Genomic DNA, 22,486 nt, shown 5'->3' with positions numbered 1-22,486 from the left:
ATTATTCATCTTGTTTATGTCTCTAAAGAAACCAGTTTTATGAAAGCAGACCACCTCCAGTTGTCAGTGGAAAAATGGGAAATAAAATCTTATATTGACCACAAATGTTTTTGATTAAGGGTACGACTTGCTAGCAAGCTCTGTAGCAGCAAGGACTCACCTCACTGTGATTAGTACAGTGGTTCCCAACCTGGGTGCACAGACTCCCTGCTTAATGGTATTGGCCTATGACATAAATAAGGTTGGGAACCCCTGGACGAGAGCATAAAGGAACTCAAGTGAGTCCCAGGTTGAGCACTAAAGTCGGAGCAGGTCTGGGACTGGATATGGTTATGGGGAAAATTGTAGGGTCAAAGGTTGGAATGTGAGGATGGGGCGATATGAAATTGTTTGAGCTCAGTAGCAGGGGTGAGAAATTTCCTCATCCATGAGGGCAGTGAATTTTCTACTCAAGAGGACTGTGAGATTTAACCATAGAGCTTGGATTTCCAGCATCTACAGACTTTCTGATGTTTATGAATTGCTGCCCTGCTGAAAAGTCTCTTCGAGGGATATCTACCCTGAAGAATTAAAATCTTTTCTTTGACAGGGTTCGGTCAGACCCTCTCTCCCTGCTCCCGCTCTGTAATCTCAGCTGTCCTCTGACTTGTTAACTATTTATTTATTTATTGAGTTGCAGCACAAAATAGGCCCTTCTGGCCCTTCGAGCTGTGCCACCCAGCAACCCTCTTATTTAATCCTAGCCCAATCACGGGTCGGCTTACAATGACAAATTAACCTATCAACCATTAGGTCTTTGGACTGTGGGAGGAAACCAGAGCACCTGAGGAAAACCATGTGATCACGTGAAGAACATAAAAACTTACAGGCAGCATCGGGATTTGAACCTGGGTCACTGGTACTGTGGTAACCACTAAGCTACAGTGCTGCCCAATGTACCCGCCTGGATTCGATCTTCCATACCCACCTGACTTCACCTATCACCTTCTAGCTATCCTCCTTCCCCTCCCCCCACATTTTTAATCTGGTGTCTTCCCCCTTCATTTCCAGTCCTGAAGAAGGGTCTTGGCCAGAAGCATCGAATCTCTCTTCAGTTCAATAGTCTGACCTGCTGAGCTCCTCCACCATTTTGCGTGTGTTACTTTGGATTTCCAGCACCTGCAGAATTCTGCGTGTTTAAAAATCTATGGGATTTTATACACAAGAGATTCTGGAGATGCTTTAAATCTTGTACAACACACACAATATCCTGGAGGAACTCGGAAGGTCAGGCAGCTTCCATGGAAGGGAGTAAACAGACAACATTCCTGATGAAGGATCTTGGCTTAAACCGCTGACCGCTTATTTTTCTTCATGATTTTTAAATATTAATGGAAGCAGGAAGGTGGTACCAATGCAGGAAAGGGCCACTGCACTGAGGTTAAAGATCATTTATGATCATATTGAAAAGGGAGGAGTAGTGAATGACCCAATGGCCTTTTATTACTTTTGCGTCCTACAGTCCAGTCCCAAATGAGCCTGATGTGCAGCTGGGAGAGCTTACAGTTGGAGATGCTCTCTTTCCACCTTTGACCATTGAAATGGTGGCAGTTATAGGATGTGATGTTAGAAAGGCCTGACAGTTTGCTGCAGGGCATTGAGTGATCCCCGTATACCAATAGTAATGATTGGTTGTTTATGGGGACCGGAGAAACAAGCTGAATTGCGGTTGGATGGTACCATGGTTCAAGCAGAACTCAGACACTATTCCACTCAGAATCTATGGGGTGATTTGTAATTCTCTTTGCCTCTTTTAGCTGCTTGTATAATAACAAACTGTTTAGGACACTCTCGGCGAGCGTGGAGTTTAAAAAGAGGCCCACTTTCAGGAGCGGGCAGCGGAGTGCGCGGGAGCAGAGTGCTGGGCAGTGGAGTGCTGGGCTTTGGCGCAAGGGGACTTCAGTGAGAGGAGATCAGTGAGCCTGAGTACGTGCTTGCTGAGGTAAAAAAGCTAAGGTCAGTAGGTACTTTTTTCATTTATTCTGACTAATCTGGGATCAGGTAATGGGGGAGACAGTTAGAGCAGTGGTGTGCTCCGTATGCAGTATGTGGGAAGTCAGGGTCAACACAGTTGTCCCTGATAACCACACCTGCAATAGGTGCATCCAGCTGCAGCTCCTATCAGCCCGAGTTAGGGAATTGGAGCAGGAGCTGGATGAACTACGGATCATTCGGGAGTTATCGGGAGGTAGTCACACTGAAAAGACAGGAGGTAGAGAAATGGGTGACAGTCAAGAGGAGCAGACAGAGAGAGCAGAGCACCCCTGTGGCCATTCCCATCAACAATAAATATACCGTTTTGGATACTGTTGGTGGGGATGACCTACCAGGAACAAGTTGTAGTGGTCCTGTCTCTGGCACTGAGGTTGGACCCTCGACTAGGAAGGGGAGGAGGGAAGAGAAGAGAGCGGTAGTGATAGGGGATTCTATAGTCAGGGGGGCGGATGGGAGATTCTGTGGGGAAGATCTGGAGTCTTGGATGGTATGTTGCCTCCCTGGTGCCGGGGTCCGGGACATCTCAGATCGGGTGCAGGTCATTCTCAAGAGGGAGGGCAAGAGCCCAGATGTTGTGGTCCATCTAGGGACCAACGATGTGGGTAGGATGAGTGAGGGGGTCCTGCGTAGTGAGTTCAGGGAGTTAGGTGTGAAGCTGAAGGGCAGGACCTCCAGGGTAACAACCTCAGGATTGCTACCTGTGCCACGTGCGAGTGAGGCAAGGAACAGAAGGATTATACAGATTAATACATGGCTGAGAGGATGGTGCAGGAGGGAGGGCTTCAGGTTTTTAGATAATTGGGCTTTGTTCCAGGGAAGGTGGGATCTGTTCCGACGGGACGGTTTACACCTGAACTGGAGTGGTACTAACATTCTTGCAGGAAAGTTCGCTAGTGCCTCTCGGGGGGGAGGGGGGCGGGGGTTTAAACTAAATTTTCAGGGGGCAGGGATCCAGAATGCAAGAGAGGATAGCAAGATGAAGAATAAAGGACAGGTGGGGACTACACGGTTCTGGAATATTAAGTGTGTAGTAGAGAAAGGTGAGGCGGAACAAGTGATAAGGAGGACACATGTACAGAGGGATGGTCTGACGGAACATGGAGTTAAATGTGCAGAAAGAATAAGTAAATTTAGGAAGGACAACAAAATGCAAAGGACGTATAGCCTGATGGGAGTTCGGGGAGCTGGGTTAAGCACAATAGGCAGCAATTTAAACAGAGAGAGGAGAAATGGGCTAAAAATTCTATATCTGAATGCACGAAGTGTCAGAAATAAGGCAGATGAGCTTGGAAGTTCAGGTGCGAATGGGTAACTATGATGTTGTTGGGATAACGGAGACATGGCTGCAGGGAGATCAGACCTGGGAAATGAAGGTACAAGGGTATATGTGCTATCGTAGGGACAGAAATGTGGACAGAGGAGGTGGGGTGGCCCTGTTGGTGAGGAATGAGATTCAGTCCTTTGCAAGGGGGGAACATAGGATCAGGAGAAGTAGAGTCTGTGTGGATAGAACTGAGGAACAGTAAGGGCAAAAAGACCCTAATGGGTGTTGTCTACAGGTCCCCAAACAGTAGCATGGATATTGGGTGCAAGTTGAATAGGGAGTTAACATTGGCATGTGGCAAAGGTAATGTCGCAGTAGTTATGGGGGATTTCAACATGCAGGTGAACTGGGAGAATCAGGTTGGTGCCGGACCCCAGGATAGGGAGTTTGTAGAGTGCCTACCGGATGCATTCTTGGAACAGCTTGTACGAGAGCCGACCAGGGACAAGGCTATTCTGGATTTAGTGTTGTGTAATGAACAGGATTTGATAAGCAATCTTAAAGTAAAGGAACCATTAGGAGGTAGTGACCATAATATGATAAGTTTTTATCTGCAATTTGAGAAGGATAAGGGCAGATCGGAGGTGTCAGTGTTGCAGTTGAACAAAGGTGACTATGGAGCCATGAGGGAGGAGCTGGCCAAAGTTAAATGGACGGATATCCTAGCAGAAAAGACAGTGGAACAGCAATGGCAGGTATTCTTGGGAATAATGCACAAGGTGCAAAATCAGTTCATCCCCCAGAGAAGGAAGGATTCAAAGGGAGGAAAGGGGCCACAGTGGTTGACAAAGGAAGTCAGAGATTGCATAGCATTAAAAAAAAAGTATGACAGAGCTAAGGTGAGTGGGAAATTTTTAAGGAATAACAGAACTTAACTAAAAAGGCAATACGGGGAGAAAAAATGAGGTACGAACGCAAGCTAACCAGGAATATAAAGGAGGATAGCAAAAGCTTTTTTAGGTATGTGAAGAGAAAGAAGATAGTTAAGAACAATGTTGTGCCCTTGAAGAATGGATTAGGTGAAATTGTTATGGGAAACAGAGAAATGGCAGAAGAATTTAATAAGTACTTTAGATCTGTCTTCACTAAGGAAGACACAAGCAATCTCCCAGATGTATGGATGGGCCATGGACATAGGGTAACAGAGGAAATGAAACAGATTGACATTAGGAAGGAAACGGTGATGAGTAGACTGATGGGACTGAAGGCTAACAAATCCCCAGGTCCAGATGGTCTGCATCCTAGGGGACCAAAGGAGGTGGCTCTGGAAATTGCGGATGCAATGGTAATCATTTTCCAATGTTCCTTAGATTCAGGATCAGTTCCTGAGGATCGGAGAATGGCTAATGTTATCCCACTTTTTAAGAAAGGAGGGAGGGAGAAAACAGAGAACTATCGTCCTGTCAGCCTAACATCAGTAGTGGGGAAGATGCTAGAGTCCATTATTAAAGATAAAATAGTGGCATATCTAGATAGCAGTGATAGGATTGGGCCAAGCCAGCATGGATTTACCAAGGGCAAATCATGCTTGACTAATCTATTGGAGTTTTTTGAGGATGTAACCAGGAAGTTAGACAAGGAAGATCCAGTGGATGTAGAGTACCTCGATTTTCAGAAGGCATTTGATGTCCCACATGGGAGATTGGTGGGTAAAATCAGAGCTCATGGCATTGGGGGGAAGATATTGACATGGATAGAAAACTGGTTGGCAGATAGAAAGCAAAGGGTAGCGGTGAATGGGTGTTTCTTGGAATGGCAGGTGGTGACTAGTGGGGTGCCACAGGGCTCAGTATTGGGATCACAGCTGTTTACGATTTACATCAACGATTTAGATGAAGGCATTGAGAATAACATCAGCAAGTTTGCTGATGATACTAAGCTGGGTGGCAGTGTGACATGTGATGAGGATGTTAGGAGAATTCAGGGTGACTTGGATAGGCTGGGTGAGTGGGCAGATACTTGGCAGATGACGTTTAATGTGAATAAGTGTGAGGTTATCCACTTTGGGAGTAAGAACAGGAAGGCAGATTATTATCTGAATGGTGTAGAGTTAGGTAAGGGAGAAATACAAAGAGATCTTGGAGTCCTTGTTCATCAGTCACTGAAGGTAAATGAGCAAGTGCAGCAGGCAGTGAAGAAGGCTAATGGAATGTTGGCCTTTATTACAAAGGGAATTGAGTATAAGAGCAAGGAAATCCTTTTGCATTTGTACAGGGCCCTGGTGAGACCACACCTGGAGTATTGTGTACAGTTTTGGTCTCCAGGGTTAAGGAAGGACATCCTGGCTGTAGAGGAATTGCAGCGTAGATTCACAAGGTTAATTCCTGGGATGTCCGGACTGTCTTATGCAGAGAGGTTAGAGAGACTGGGCTTGTACACGCTGGAATTAAGGAGATTGAGAGGGGATCTGATTGCAACATATAAGATTATTAAGGGATTGGACAAGATAGAGGCATATGTTCCAGATGCTGGGAGAGTCCAGTACCAGAGGGCATGGTTTAAGAATAAGGGGTAGGTCATTTAGGACAGAGTTAAGGAAAAACATCTTCTCCCAGAGAGTTGTGGGGGTGTGGAATGCACTGCCTCGGAAGGTAGTGGAGGCCAATTCTCTGGATGCTTTCAAGAAGGAGCTAGATAAGTATCTTATGGATAGGGGAATCAAGGGATATGAGGACAAGGCAGGAACCGGGTATTGATAGTAGATGATCAGCCATGATCACAGAATGGTGGTGCAGGCTCGAAGGGCCAAATGTTCTACTTCTGCACCTATTGTCTATTGTGCAGCTGGGGTTTCTACTTGCACACCCACTAGAGAAAGGCATGGAAGATAAATAGTCAAATGCAGTGGTCATTGATTCTGATGGAATATAATTTACAAATTCTGCTGGATCCATTTAGTATTTTCAAATTTAATCTTGAGTAATGTTGACCCCAAAATCAGTTAATTTTAACTGGTGTAAATATTTCATCCTGTTCTATGTCCATATTAGAGCAAAATAATGCAGCATCAACCTGATATTGAGACATCAATTATTCTGCAAATGGTCCTGCTTCTGATATAATGGATTTCAGTTCTTGAGGATAATGGAGTTGAAATGAAGAATGAATTATCATCTTTGCACAGATTTCTATGGCAGCTAGAATAAAAGGGGCATCAATTAAAGACCCAACAGCATTGCAGGAAACTAATTGGATCTGGCCAGATAACTTCCTTCCCTTTAACTGGATGATATAATCAAATTGCTTAATTTTAAGAAGCATATTTTAACTTTGTAATTAAAGGAAAAAAAACATAGAACATGGAACAGTACAGACCCTTTGACCCACAATGTGCTATGACCTTTTAACATTCTCTAAGGTCAACCTGACCCCCCCCCCCCCCCCACCCACATAGCCCTCCATTTTTCTTTCATCCATGTGCCTGTGTAAGGGGACTTAAATGTCCCTAATGTATCTACCTCTACCACCACCCCTGGCAGTGTGTTCCACACATCCACCACTCACTGTGTAAAGAACTTACTTCTAACAATTCTCTACACTTCTAATCACACTAAAATCATGTCCTTTCAAATTAACCATTGCTTCCCTGGGTAAAGGGTGCTATCTGTCTACTCTAGCTAAGCCTCTTATCATTTTATACATTTACATCAAGTCATCCTCCTTTGTTCTATCTTGCTTAGCCTTTCCTCATAAGACATGTTCTCTAATCCAGGCAGCTTCCTAATATATCTTTTTTTGTACACTCCCTAAAGCTTCCACATCTTTCCAAAAATGAGGTGACCAGGAGCAAACAGAATTCTCCATAGAATATTCCATATAAGGATAAGATGTGAGGGGAAGGATTTAAAAGGGAGCCTGACAGGCAACTTCTACAAATAAGTACTATTCAAAAGTCTTAGGTACATGTATAGCTAAGGTAACAAAGACCTTTGCACTGTCAACATGGGGTGGAGAGCGGGTTTGTAAATCTGGCAGGAGCAAAGGGTGTTGGGAACAGCAAGGATGGAGCACCATGGGAGTGTTAATAGCCAACACAGTTCCAATATGGGCAGGGGTAGCCCACAAGTGTTACTAAGCCTCCAATACCAATGTAGCATGTCCACCATTAACTGACACTTACTAATTTGTACATCGTTGGAATATGGGAGAAAATCAGAGCAGCTCACACCAAAATGCTGGAGGCACTCAGCAGGTTTGACGGCATCTATGGAAATGAATAAACAGTTAGCGCTTTGAGCTGAGACTCGTCATCAGGACTGGAAAGAAAGGGGAAAGATGCCAGAATGAGAAGGTGGGTGGAGGGGAAGGAGGACAAGCTAGAAGATGATAGGTAAAAGCAGGCGGGTGGGGGGGGGGAATGAAATGAGAGCTGAGAGGTGATAGGTGGAAAAGGTAAAGGGCTGGAGATGAAAGAATCTGATTGGAGAGGAGGGTGGACTATTAGAAAAAGGAAAGAAGGGGCACCTTGGAAATGACAGGCAGGTGAGGAGAAGAGGTAAGAGGCCCGAGTAAGGAAATGAAGAAGAGGGAAGGGGAGGGGGGAAATTACAAGAAGTTGGAAAAATCGACATTCATGCTTTCTGGCTAGAGGCTATCTATATGGAAATATGAGGTGTCATTCCTCCAAAATGAGAGTGGCCCTCATTGTAAGCGAAGAGGAGGCTATGGACTGACATATTGGAATAGGGATGGGATTAGGAATTAAAATGATTGGCCACAGGATCACCTGAAGGGAAGCTACCGGATCACAGGGAGAACATACAAGTTCATACAGACAGTGGTGGAAATTGAACTCTGACTGCTGGCTTGAGAAAGCTTTGCTACCACGCCAGCTCCTACCTTACCATGCCACCTGCTTCCTGACCGACAGCTAAACTGCTGTAGTATTTCGATTTTTGCTTTAAATCATCCACTGTTCTTCAAAATATTACCTAAAAACCTTTTGGACGCAAGAGATTCTGTTGATACTGAGCCCAAAGATTTTGACTGTTTATTTCTCTCCGTAGATGGCTCATGACCTGCTGAGTTCCTCCAGCATTTTTTGTGTGTTACACAAATCCTTATGATGTCCGCAAGAGAAGACAGATGGAGCCTGTCCAAGCAATGACATCTTCAATACAGCAGGAGTCTCTCTCTAAGCTACGTGTATCCTTATTGTTTTGGGAGCATCTGAGGCTGAGGTGTGATCAGATAAAACTTTACAAAATTATGATGGGCATAGATAAGGTCTACAGTCATGACCTTTTTCCTAGAATCGTTCATTCATTATGTGCTGTATCATGTGACACAGACAATCATGGCCTTTCCATGGCCATGATTGATCTTGGCAACTTTTTTTACAGAGTAGTTTGTCATTGCCTTCTTTTGGGCAGTGTCTTTACAAGATGGATGACCCCAGCCATTATCAATACTCTTCAGAGATTGTCTGCCTTTTGACATTGTTCATATAACCAGGACTTGCGATATGCACCAGCTGCTCATATGACCATCCACCACTTGTTCCCATGGAGGCAAACCTGGCCCTTCTTGTACACAGCTTATGTGTTGGTGCCCCACTCAAGTTTGTCATCCATGTGCACTCCCAGGTACTTGTCAGTCCTCACCATCAATAGTAACAGGGAGCAACGTAGCCTTAGTCTTCCTAAAGTCCATCACCGTCTCCTTTGTCTTACTGGTGTTGAGCTGCAGATGATTCAGCTTGCACCATTCGACAAAACCCTCTGCCGGGGCCCTGTATTCACCATCTTGCCCTCCCTTTACACAGCCAACTATTGCTGAGTCATCAGAGAATTTCTGCAGGTGACGTTCCTCAGTGTAGTATCTAACGTCTGAGGTAAACAGGAAGGGAGCCAATACAGTCCCCTGTTGGGCCCCAGTACTGCTGATAACACACAGCTCTGAAACTGCACAATCTATGGTCTGCCAGTCAGGTAGTCCATTGTCCAGGTTACAATGGAAGAGCCAGCCTCCACTGAACAGAGCTCTCCTTTCCCCCCCACCCCCCCAATAATGTGGTATTGAAGGTACTTGAGAAATTAAAAAACATGATCCACACAGTGCAGCCCTGATTATCCAAATAGAAGTAGACTCTGTTCAGCAGGTAGGTGACAGCATTGTTGACTCCTGTGTGCTCCTGGCTGGCAAACTATAAGGGATTGAGGACTGATCTGGCCAGGGGTTGGAGGTAAGCCAGGACTAGCCTTGCGAAGGTCTTCATGACATGTGAGGTCAGGGCCTCTGGATGGTAGTCATTCAACCTCCTTGGGTATTGGGACGACACATGTTTTCCACACAGTCAGCCCCCTCCCCTTGCTGAGACTCAGATTTAAAATGCTCTGGAGAACTCCACACAGCTGCTCAGCACAATCCTTCGGCTCCTTGGGGTTCAGACCATCATCACTTGGGGTCCCAGTGCTTTGCCGTGTCTGAGTTTCCCCAGAGCCCTTCTCTCCTCCTGCTCAGCAGTGACGGTGACTGGGGAGTTGATGCAGGGTGGGGTAAAGATCGAGACAATAGCCATTGGTATGTGGAGGTATGAATGGTAGGTGAAGGGGAAGAAGGAGATGTAGACAATGGTGACTTGTGTTGTTGAACTATGGGGGAGGAGGGAAGAGGGGAGGCATTGGTGCTGAGGGAGCATTAGGTGCCTCAGCACCTGGACTGGTGAGCTGAGGTGGGTGAGAACAGGAGAACAATTATCAAACCTATTAAAGAATTGGTTTATCTCATTAGACCAATTCTGCAGCTGTGGAGTAAAACAGAAGAGCTACAACGTTCTAGGAAGCACGTTGCGGGCTGGGAGCTGCTTTTCCCAGGCATACCGGTTGTATGGTGAGGAAGGATTTTCGGAAGTGAGGTATTGGCGCTGGATAGCTTGGTCGTGTGGATTTCTTATTGGCTTAGTAGCATAAGCGAGGAGAGTTTGTAGAGCCTATGTATACCTGGAAGTTAAGCACATGTGGGCTAAAGTGAGTATACATCTTAGTCAAGATGAAGTGTATTTATTTTTGATGTGTATAGGGTACGGGGTTGGTGGGATTCTAATGTCGTTTGTATTGTTTTTTTCAGAATTGCCACTGCTGTATTGGTTTTATATATTTTGTTTTATTCATTTTCATACTGCATACATAAATAGTTAATACACAAGTGTGTGGTCTAAAATTAAGCTGAGATTGTAACCGCAGGAACTGTTTTTTTTACAAACTCATTTTGTTGGTTTCTATTTTGATACCCTCTTTCTGTATTAAAACATCTAAAATAGATAAAGGAGTTAAAAACCTGAAAATGTACTTGTAATCCTGGGTGTATTTTTCCCCGGGCTACAAAAGATATAAATTAAAGGTTTGAATCAGATCTGTTGGCCAAAACTTTTACACTGGTAGGTGCTAGGTATATTGGTGGACTCAGATTCAATAGCGACTTTAAAAGTGTGTGTGTGTGTGTGTGTGTGTGTGTGTGTGTGTGTGTGTGTGTGTGTGTGTGTGTGTGTGTGTGTGTGTGTGTGTGTGTGTGTGTGTGTGTGTGTGTGTGTGTGTGTGTGTGTGTGTGTGTCTCTCTCTCTAACCATCTGCATGACCTGTCTCTCAATTTTGATTTGAAAACAACTCTCTTCTCAAACACTGTCAAGATCAGTTGCTCTGCAGAATAAACTGACCTCATAATCAAACAGATGCATAGTCCACCTCTTTGGTGTGCTTATTTAAAGAGATGTTAACATGTTGCAGCATTTTTGAAAGATGACAGGCCTCTATTATTGCAAAATGGCAGTTTTATCGTATTATTCAGTTTTGGATATCAACGGGTTTAGGATTAATACGTTGTGGGCATGCTTTCCTGGCGCTGGAAGTACGGCAGACCTGCGAATGCCTTCAGCATATCCTTGGACTGAGTTGGTCATTGACACAAACAACCCATTTTACTTTATGTTTTCACAAACAAGATAAAATCTGCAGATGTGGGAAATCGAAATAATACACACAAAATGCTGGAGGGATTCGGCAGTGCAGGCAGCATCTATGGAAAAGAGTAAACAGTCGACGTTTTGGGCCAATGCGGTAAACCATGTGTATCTGTCTGGACACGCCCCCTGCTGATTGCTCCTGTGGCTCCTCCCACAGACCCCTGGATAAAGGTGATTGTGTCACTGCTCCTCCCACAGTCCAGGGCAGTCATCCAGCATGGACGTGGTCCATTTTGCTGCTAATAAAAGCCTTTCAGTATTTACTCTAATTCCAGTCTTTTGGAGTTATTGATAGTGCATCAGCCAAGAATGAAGGGTCTCCACCCAAAACATCGATTGCTTACTCTTTTCCATAGATGTAGCCTGGCCTTCTGAGTTCCTCCAGGATTTTTGTGCATCATTTTATGTTTTAATGTACATGTGACAAATAAAGTTAATATTCAGATCTTTAGCTTTATATCGCAGGTAGATGACTTGCAGCAGGAGTGGTCAGTCCTAAGGTAAACAGAGAAAGGGAGTTAGCTGAAATTGCTGAATTCAATATTGTGCCTGAGAACTATAACTTGCCCAAGTGGAAGATGAAGTATTGTCCTCGAGCTTGCATTGGATACCAGTATAACAGTGTAGGAAACTACAACAGGGAGGTCAGAGTGGGAGCGAGACAGGGAATTAAATTGGCAAGCAACCAAAACCAGACTCTTAGGGGCAGTCCTGCGGACAGAAGGCAGAGGCTTGGTCCCCGTTTGCTGTCTCTAATGCAGAGAGACCACCTCGAGAACACTGAACGCAGCACACTGGATTGGAGGCAGTTCCAGTAGATTGCTGCCTCACCTGGAAGGATTGTTTGGTGAAAGAACACGGGGACACATCTGCGGCTGCATGGGAATTCACACATTGATGGGCTGGTGAGGAAGTGCTGCCAGACAGCACCGTCAATGACAATTATCATCACTGCACTTATGACTGAGAGCAGACTGACAACACATTACATAGCTCCATTGGATTTTTCCTGGTTTTTGTGAATGGGACCTATCTGCATGTAAAGGGCTGGGATGATCAAACCCAAAAGACTCGAACCAGTTCGAGTGTCCAGGCAATGTGATAATACACAACAAATTAACAAAATGTCTAATTTATTATCATAAAACAGAAAGCACAAACAAACCACACTAAATACTAGGAAGTTACAAATACTTCAGGGCTCATGATTCTCAACAGCCATTTGATTGCGTCATTATCGGGGGAACTCTGAATTCTGACTACTGAAATTGCCCTGGGTCTGTCCTAAGCACCTATCGATGGCAATCTTTGGTATAGGTGAAGTCCCAAGAACTGAGAGACAGCTGCCTCAATAAGTAGAGGTTTGACCCACAAGCATTGTGAGACACACAGAGACAAAAATTCTTTGGTCTTGTTCTCATAACAAACACGTAACAAAGGTTCAAAAGTTCAAAGGTTATTTTTTATTGTCAAAGTATGCATATACAATCCAACTCTGATATTCGTCTTCACCAGATAGCCAAGAAAAACAGAAAAAAACATGGGTATCGTTGAAAGAAAAGGCATCAACCCCCTGCCTAAAAAAGAAAAAGAAAAAGAAACAACACTTGCAAATCTCAAACCCTCTTCCCTCTCTCGCACAAAATACCAACAGATCACCTCCCTCACAAAACAGAACAGAGACAATAGCATCAAACCCTTAACCCCCCCCCCCCCTCTCTCTCTCTCTCTCTCTCTCTCTCTCTCTCTCTCTCACACAAAAACAAGCAGGTCACCTATACAGAGAAATGCCAACAAGAACATCAGACCCCATATCCCCAACCGCTCTCTCTCACAAAAAGTAATATATCGCTCACCTACCAATCAGCAACAAGGAAGAAAGCACAGAAAGTTGAAGGAGACCAATATAAAAGACAGTCCAATAAACACATAAATCTTGGAATTTCGATAACATCCTCTCAGCAGCATCGAAGAAAGCAGCTGCAGAAACTCAGTCCTTCTGCCACGTCAGGCCCGAAAGCTGCCGGCCTCGCTACTGACTGCCACTGACCCCGTCGCCTCCGTTGAGAGCGATCGCTGACCTCCTTCGCATTCACCTCGGTTTCAATCTTCCCCAACACTCCAAAATGGAGTCGATCATGACTCCGCGCCCTGTCGCAGGTCATTCCATGAGGAGCTTGTGCTCATGCTCTCAGGGTACAGGAGAGTGCTAGATCGTTTAGTCAAATTCCCAACTGCACGTCACAGACTCCAACCATTTCCAAAACGCAATCAAGACAAAAAGAACAAGCTGAAGATGTGGAGAAAGTGAAATAATCAAAGAGATTGGCTATCTGGAAGATGTCAGAATCAGGTTTATTATCACCGGCATGTGACGTGAAATTTGTTAACTTAGCAGCAGCAGTTCAATGCAATACATAATGAGAGAGAGAGAGAGAGAGAGAGAGAGAGAGAGAGAGAGAATAAATAAAACATAATAATAAACAAACAAGTAAATCAATTATGTGTTTTGAATAAATTTTAAAAATGTGCAAAAACAGAAATTCTATATATTAAAAAAAAGTGAGGTAGTGTCCATTTAAGAATCGGATGGCAGAGGGGAAGAAGCTGTTCCTGAATCACTGAATGAGTGCCTTTAGGTTTCTGTATCTCCTACCTGATGGTAACAGTGAGAACAGGGCATGCGCTGGGTGCTGGAGGTCCTTAATAACGGGCGCTGCTTTTCTGAGACACCACTCCCTGAAGATGTCCTGGGTACTTTGTAGGCTAGTACCCAAGATGGAGCTGACTAGATTTACAACCTTTCGCAGCTTCTTTCGATCCTGTGCAGTAGCCCCTCCATTCTGACAGACAGCAATCTGTCAGAATGCTTTTCACAGTACAACTATTGAAGTTTTTGAGTGTATTTGTTGACATGCCAAATCTCTTCAAACTCTTAATAAAGTGTAGCTGTTGTCTTGCCTTCTTTGTGAATACATCAATATGTTGGGACCAGGTTAGATCCTCAGAGATCTTGACACCCAGGAACTTGAAGCGGCTCACTCCACTTCTGATCCCTCTATAAGGATTGGTATGTGTTCCTTCATCTTACCCTTCCTGAAGTCCACAATCAGCTCTTTCGTCTTACTGTCACCTGAGGAATCATTGTTCGCTGGTGCCATCTTGACCAGAATTCACGCTGGTGACCTATATGCATACCAGACAAGCCTATAGTGTAAGAATACAACCACTATTAACAAATATTTAACAGATCTTCAATGCTTAACTTGTACATACACCTTACACATGCTGCAGGCACCCAAAGAGCTAAAGTGTCACTAGGCTTTCATCTAATATTTTTACAAAATTTAATACACCACAACACACTACTTTCACTACACTTTCAACTTCACTCTCATACTGTAGACGTCCTGGAACAACTTCAACAGTGACATGTTATCATCATTCCAGTCTACATATAATTGCTTGACATCAGAAAGCTTTCTCCAGCCAGCAGAGTATTTTTGATACACAGTATAATCTCTGCTGTAGTATAAGAGAAGCTGCCACCAGCTTGCATGCAGCATGACTTCCAGAACTGATGCTCTTCTTTGCATCCAAGGTAATATGTTTGATACCAGATTTTAAAATTTCCTTTTCCCCTTCAGATGCTGTTCAATGAAGTTTTTCCAGCAGATTGCTTGTTACTCCAGAGTCCTGCATCTGAAGACTCTTGTGCCTCCATGAGAACTTCATTAGGAGTTTGAGGAGATTTGCATATGTCATGAGAGACTCTGGCAAATTTCTGCAGACATACAACCTGACTGGTTGCATCATAGCCTGGTAAGAAGGCACCAATGCCAGGACTGATGAAAGCTGCAGAAGGATGCCAGCTCCATCATGGGCTCTAGCTTCCCCATTATTGAGGACATCTTCAAAAGGCGATGCCTTAAGAAGTTTGCATCCATCTTGATAAACCCTCACAATTCAGGACGTGCTCTCTTCTCATTACGACATTACTTCCATTAGGAATGAGGTACAGGAGCCTAAGACACATCCACAATGTCTTAGGAGCTCAGTCCACTGCTGGTCACTGTGCTGACTCACGACTGTGCTGCAACACACAGCTCGAACCATATTATCAAGTTCGCTGATGACACAACCATGGTGGGTCTCATCAGCAAGAACGACGAGTCAGCTTACAGAGAGGAGGTGCAGCGGCTAACAGACTGGTGCAGAGCCAACAACCTGTCTCTTAATGTGAACAAAACAAAAGAGATGGTTGTTGACTTCAGGAGGGCATGGAGCAACCACTCCCCGATGAAGATCGACGGCTCCTCGGTAGAGATCATTAAGGGCACCAAATTTCTTGGTGTTCACCTGATGGAGAATCTCACCTGGTCCCTCAACACCAGCTCCATAGCAAAGAAAGCCCAGCAGTGTCTCTACTTTCTGCGAAGGCTGAGGAAAGTCCATTTCCCACTCCCCATCCACATCAAATTCTACAGGGGTTGGATTGAGAGCACCCTGCGCAGCTACATCACTGCCTGGTTCAGAAATTGCACCATCTTGGATCGCAAGACCCTGCAGCAGATAGTGAGGTCAGCTGAGAAGATCATCGGGGTCTCTCTTCCTGCCATCACGGACATTTACACTACACGCTGCATCTGCAAAGGAAACAACATTATGAAGGGCCCCATGCACTCCTCATACAATCTCTTCTCCCTCCTGCCGTCTGGGAAAAGGCTCCGAAGCATTCGGGCTCTCACGACTAGAATACGTAACAGTTTCTTCCCCCAAGCTATCAGACTCCTCAATACCGGAAGCCTGGACTGACACCTTGCCCTACTGTCCTGTTTATTATTTATTGTAATGTCTGCACTGTTTTTGTGCACTTTATGCAGTCCTGTGTAGGTCTGTAGTCTAGTGTAGCTTTCTTTGTGTTGTGTTTTTAATTACGTAGTTCAGTCTAGTTTTTGTACTGTGTCATGTAACACCATGGTCCTGAAAAACGTTGTCTCATTTTTACTGTGTACTGTACCAGCAGTTGTGGTGGAAATGACAATAAAAAATGACTTGACTTGACTTGAACTGCCTCTTCCCCTCTGCCGTCAGATTTCCGAATGATTCATGAACCCATGAATTCACCATCGTGCTCTCTGTTTGCACTATTATTTATATTTCAATAAATAATTTCAATATTTACAATATTTCTCATTGTAACTAATCGTATGTTTATGTACTGCCACGAAACGAATTCCACAGAACCTCAGCATAGAGGAATATCCATTTTGAAGAGAGATGTGGAGGAATTTCTTTCGCCAGAGTGTGTTGAATCTGTGGAATGTGTTGCCACAGAGGCCAGGTCATTGGGTGTTTTTAAGACGGAGGTTGATAGGTTCTTGATGAATCAGGGGTGAAAGGTTACAGCGAGGAAGCAGGAGGATGGGGTTGAGAGGGAAATGGGTCAGCCATGATCAAATAATGGAGGAGGCTGGTTGGGCCAAATGGTCTAATTCTGCTTCAGTGCCTGATGGTCTAGTTCAGGGGTCAGCAACCTTTACCACTGAAAGAGCCACTTGGACCCGTTTCCCACAGAAAAGAAAACACTGGGAGCCGCAAAACCCGTTTGACATTTAAAATGAAATAACACTGCATACAACGTTTTTTTTGCCTTTATGCTATGTATAAACAAACTATAATGTGTTGTATTTATGAAATTGATGAACTCCTGCAGAGAAAACGAAATTACATTTCTGCATGCAACAAAAACATTTTGAACTCCGAAAAAAAGACGTTGGGTTGAAAGTTACTTTTAAGTAAAATATTCAATGTCTATTTGAGTCCTTCTTGTATTTATGAAAAACGCCGAACTTAAATTTTCCGCCAGCAGCAAACCAAAAATAACGTCAGCCAGCTGTCATCCTGAAAAATAAAAGGACTATTTCACTGAACAATGAAAAAATATGAATACACATAAAATAATAGGCAATTAAAATATTTATCATACTTGGTTAATGGGATTTCTGCTCCTGGACCTCAGCGCACAGCGTCTGCACATCAGGGCTGTATGACGTCACCTTCATCTTTACACAGGATCGCAAGCTGTCATCTGTGAGGCATGCGCGATGTTTGTTTTTAATAAAGTTCATGTTGGAGAACACCTGCTCACTTACATATGTGGATCCAAAGATCGACAGGACTCAAAGCGCATACTTTTTAATGTTTACATAAATGTCGGGCATAGCATTCCATGTTTCGAACACAAGTTTGTCCGGTTTTGGAAGGTTTTCAATATCACTCCATTTGTGTTTCTGAGCAAGAACGGGCAACATCTTCAAGGTCTGCTGTCAAGCGTCTAAACTTGGACACCCATATGTCTTTGTCGGCTATGTCGGCCAGTTCCATCTCAAGATCAGGTTGACTCACACCTGCCAATGCAGTCGTATTCAGTAGGGAAGGATCGATGCTTAAGGGAGTGACCGGGAAGGATAATGTGTTTTTTTCCTCTCTGAACTCACAGAAGCGTTTCCCAAACGATGTTTGCATTGCGATGATTGCAGAATGTAAATACTCCGAAATTATCATGTCGTGACCTTGTTTGAACTCTCTCAAATTGGGGAAGTGAGACAAAGTGCCTTTCTGTAAATCTCTGGCAAGCACTGTCAACTTGCGCTCGAATGCCAAAACATCCTCCAACATGTGTAGGGCTGTACGTCCTTTCCCCTGAAGAACTGTGTTCAGCGTGTTCAGGTGCGCTGTCATGTCTACCATGAAGTGTAGCTTTTCCAGCCACTCTGGCTGTTCCAGCTCAGGAAAGGTGAGCCCTTTGCTGCCCAGGAAAGTTTTCACTTCTTCCAGACACGCGACAAAGCGTTTCAGCACCTTCCGTCTGGACAGCCAGCGATAAAAACACGTTGTAGCGTTGTCAGTAAACTGCAGTCAAAGATAGCTTTATTCGAACTAAACAGCCTTGCTTTTAAGCCTCTCTCAACCCAGCCCCCATGGACGCAGATGCTGCAAAAGACGCGTACTCACAAACCCCCGTAGGCTATCTCCCTTAGCCGGAATGCTGGCTAATTGTGAGCCGTTTCGGATGTCGCCACACTTAGATTGTACAAGATCACCATAATCTTCAAATTTAGAATTACATTTCAAAAGCTAACAAACTAACATAAAATACATTTTAATTAAATACTGACCAATTATTTCCCAAAGCCACAGGGAGCCGCAGCACAGAGGTGAAAGAGCCACAAATGGCTCGGGAGCCGCAGGTTGCCGACCCCCGGTCTAGTTTGTCAGTGATAATAAATCTCATTCTGATTCTGGACTGTTTCTGCTAACTATTAACTGAACACTAGATGGCTCTATGATTCAGGACTGTGTTGTGACCATGCTCCATACTCTGCTTCTCCGCTATTTTGTTAAAATTTAATGGAAATTTTTGGAGAGTGTTACCACACCCACTTGAGGCTCGTTTGCATAAAGCGGCCCACAAAAGGACCATGTATCTATCGTCTCAGTCAGTGCCTGCCAGTGCAGTCAGGGAACCAGTCTTCTGCTCATGCCAAGGGTGATGTAGCAGCATTTAGTGAACAAGTGTGACATGCGCGAGGCGCTATTTCTGTAACATTTAGTTGTAAAGGAGTGAAGAGGATCACAGCTTCATTCTCGCAGAGTCCAGGGGATCACGACAGCTGTCATGATAATTCCTACTCTACTGAGCAGACTAAGTCATGGACTCAAGTTAATGTGTTGGAACATACAGCTGGGGCCTTACAATCCAGGAATTAGTTAAATAGATGAATTCTGAACAGTTGGGTTTTGTGATCATGTCTTTATTTATATCCATCCATATTCTGCAAACGTGACTATTTTCATCAAAGCAACACACACAAGATACTGGAGGAGCTCGGCAGGTTGGGCAACATCTATGGAATAAAGTAAGCAGTCAACTTTTCAGGCCTTCTTCAGGAACGAGAAGAAAGGGGGAAGAAAGAGGTGGGGGGGTAGGGGAAAGAAGTAAGCTGGAAGGTGATAGGTGAAACCAAATGGGTAGGAAAGTTCAACGGCTGGAGAAGAAAGAATCTGATAGGAGAGGAGAGTGGACCAAAGCAGAGGGGAAGTAATAAGCAGATGAGAAGAAGTGAAACGTCAGAGTGGGGAATAGAGGGGGGTGCAGTGGGAAATTGTTCACTGGAAAGAGAAATTGATATTCATGCCATCAGGTTGGAGGCTATCCAAACGCAATATAGAGTGTAGCACCTCCACCCTGAGGGTGGCCTCATCTTGGCACAAAAGGAGGCCATGGATCGACATGTTAGAATGGGAAATAGAATTAAAATATTTGACCACCAGGAAGTCCAGCTTGTGGCAGATGTTGCGGAGGTGCACGAAGAAGTGGTCCCCCGCTTTGTAGAGGAGGCCGTAATGGTGGCACCGGACACAATAGGTGACCCCAGCAGATTCTCAAATGAAGTGCTGCATCATCCGGAAGAACTGATTTCCAGCATCTGCACACTTTCTTGTGCTTGTTATCTTTATCAAATCTTTAATGTTTCTTGTTTGTTCTTTGGATTGCGGTATTATATACGCCAGTCACACAAGCCAAAGATGACTGGCTTCTTTCCCTAAAGGAGGAGTGGGGGGTGGGGGCGGATCGCCGTTGAAACCTACCATATGTTAAAAAATCAGATGGAGTGGATGGGTAGAAGGTTGTTCCAAGAGTCTCAGGATAGAAGGATATCCCTTTAGAACTGAGATGATGAGGAGTTTCTTTAGCCAGAGAGTGGTGAATCTGTGGAATTCACTGCCACAGAATACTATGGAGGCCAAATCATTGGGTATACTTAAGGCGGAGATGGATATGTTTTTGATCAGAGTGTCAAAGGCTATGGGGAGAAGGCAAGAGAATAGAGCTGAGAGGGAAAATAAATCAGCCGTGCTCAAACGGTGGAGAAAACTCCATGGGCCAAATGGCCTAATTCTGTTCATAGACAGTATGTTATGGTCTGATATTAATGAAACTGGTTTATTTTTTTTAAATATATTATGTCAGCTCTATGCTCACATTACTGATATTAGATCTTTATTTCAAGATTACTTAAGTAAATTCAAATCTCCAGCATCCAAATGAAAGGGTTTGAACTCTAGTTGACTATTAACCTACTACTCCCATCCTCATCGCAAACCACAGTAATTTTATTTGCAAGCCAAAACTGGTAATTATTGATGATTGTGCCAGAATTATATGTAGGGATCTATATCACCATGGTAACCAAGCCTCTTTTTAAATTTATGGAGAATATTAGTCACATCTCATAATTGCTTGATTTTATAAAAAGTACTTTTAGAATAGATTCTTCAGCATAAAACATTTGAATAGATGGTCAAAATTAAATTTCATGGATAATGCATATTCTGTAGCACCAGTTTATTTTAATGTTCATTTTAGCATAATTAATTTTGGCTTTCTTGTGCTTCAAATTAAGTAATTAAAACAGGTACTGAAGACTTTTTAAAAAATGGTTACGCTGTAGTTACATTGCTTTCCTTTGCCTTTTCTCTCAGCAACTGCAAAATAATGGATTCCTAAATTGGTTTCCCCATCTTCTTTCCCTCTTTCATGTGCACTGTGTATATGAGGATAGGTGGGGGTTTTGCAGATCCCAAAAAAAAATCACAGCTCTTTCTAAAGCAGAGGATAAATCTGTCGCACGCCCACATCCCATCTGTTCTTTCTTGTTAGATCATTGTGGTGGAAGATGACGGAACTTCTCACCCTTGGTGGAGGTAGGTTCAAAATGTCGAGCTCCAAGGGAAAACGGATCTCTAAAATAGAGGTGTAAATGGTCTTCCCAGCAGGGAACATTCAGCACTTTTAAAAAAACACACAGAAAACCGTACAGAACGGTGTGGACTGTGCACTGTCACACTCACATCACATTACAGGTTAGCTGCTAATTGTATGGAGGAACTAAGGTATCATGAGCTTGCCACAATTCAGCAATGGGTCGTCACTGAAGTAACAGTATTAATTTTCATGAGTCTTCATATAATTAACCTGTCAATGCTGGCAGCATTCTAAGCACGCACTGCTTGGTGTGAAAAAAAACCTGTCCCGCACATCTGCTTTGAACTCCCCCCCCCCCCACATTAAATGCCCTCTAGTATTACACATTGCGACCCTGAGAGAATGAAGGATACCAGCTGTCTACTCTTGAAGTCTCTCATACTTCTATGAATTTCTATCAGGCCTACCCTTGGCCTTTCCCACTCCAGATAAAATAGCCTTACTTTGCCTAACCTCTTCTTATAGCACACTTTACCTGAGCTGAGATGGTTCTCCTTTGCGAAAAGATGACAATGGAGGGGATTTGATAGAATTCTCAAGGGTTTCCACTCTTTGACCAAAGGGCAGAGATTCAAAATACAAGCAGGGAAATACACCCGTGCCTACCCGACTGGCTGAAGGATTCTTGTTCTTTAATTTCAGTGTTCTGCTTTTATGACCACAGGCTCAAGGCCATTGGCAAATGAGCAAAGGATGCATTTGATTCCCCCACCCGCCTCAGGCCACAGTTTGCTGATTTCTCTATGCAAGCTGGTGGAGTGCCTTGGGACAGCTCGTTCAATTAAAAATTTTAATGAGTAAATTGCCCATCCTTTCTCATCATGTCTAATTCCCTATGAGGTAATTTGCATCACTATCACATGTTTTTTTTAGGAAAACTAGCTTTACCACCCCTTTCCCCCCCCCCCCCCAATCAATGACATAAATACAAGACACGATTCTGCAGATGCTGGAAATCCAAGCAACACAAACAAAATACTGGAGGAAATGAATAAGCAGACAATGTTTCAGCCAAGACCCTTCTTCAGGAGGTATCAACTATTTCCCTCCCCTCCTCGGCCAGCTCCACATGCCCATCACCCTCATGCTTCTCCCACTGGGGTCCCACCCCTTGTTGTTCCCGTCTTCCCGCACTGCCTCTCCTATTGGTTCGATGCTTCAGTTTCTACGCTGGTTTGGACATACTTTCACAGTCTCTGCGGGTGGCGATGGAACTGTGGCTGCAGGATTTGCAGGGCATGCCTCTTTCCAAACCTCGGTGATTTTTGCTCCCCTTCCTGTTTTGGCGAGGTGGTTGATTAGTACCACGAACAACAGAAGCTTGGTTATCTAACAA

General features: G+C 44.1%; 1 long non-coding RNA gene across 1 annotated transcript in view; it reads left to right on the top strand.

Moving 5' to 3' along the window:
- Window positions 1-22,486, top strand: part of LOC132396294 (uncharacterized) — a 63,975-nt gene that overhangs the window by 3,802 nt on the left and 37,687 nt on the right. The window contains exon 2 of the long non-coding RNA XR_009512931.1: window positions 8,365-8,538. This is a non-coding gene — a long non-coding RNA (uncharacterized LOC132396294). The remainder of the gene's footprint in view (window positions 1-8,364; window positions 8,539-22,486) is intronic.

Source organism: Hypanus sabinus, chromosome 7, assembly GCF_030144855.1.
Source record: "Hypanus sabinus isolate sHypSab1 chromosome 7, sHypSab1.hap1, whole genome shotgun sequence".
NCBI lineage: Eukaryota > Metazoa > Chordata > Chondrichthyes > Myliobatiformes > Dasyatidae > Hypanus > Hypanus sabinus.
Note: the sequence above shows the minus strand (reverse complement) of the source record. Positions and strands in the feature narration are given on the sequence as shown.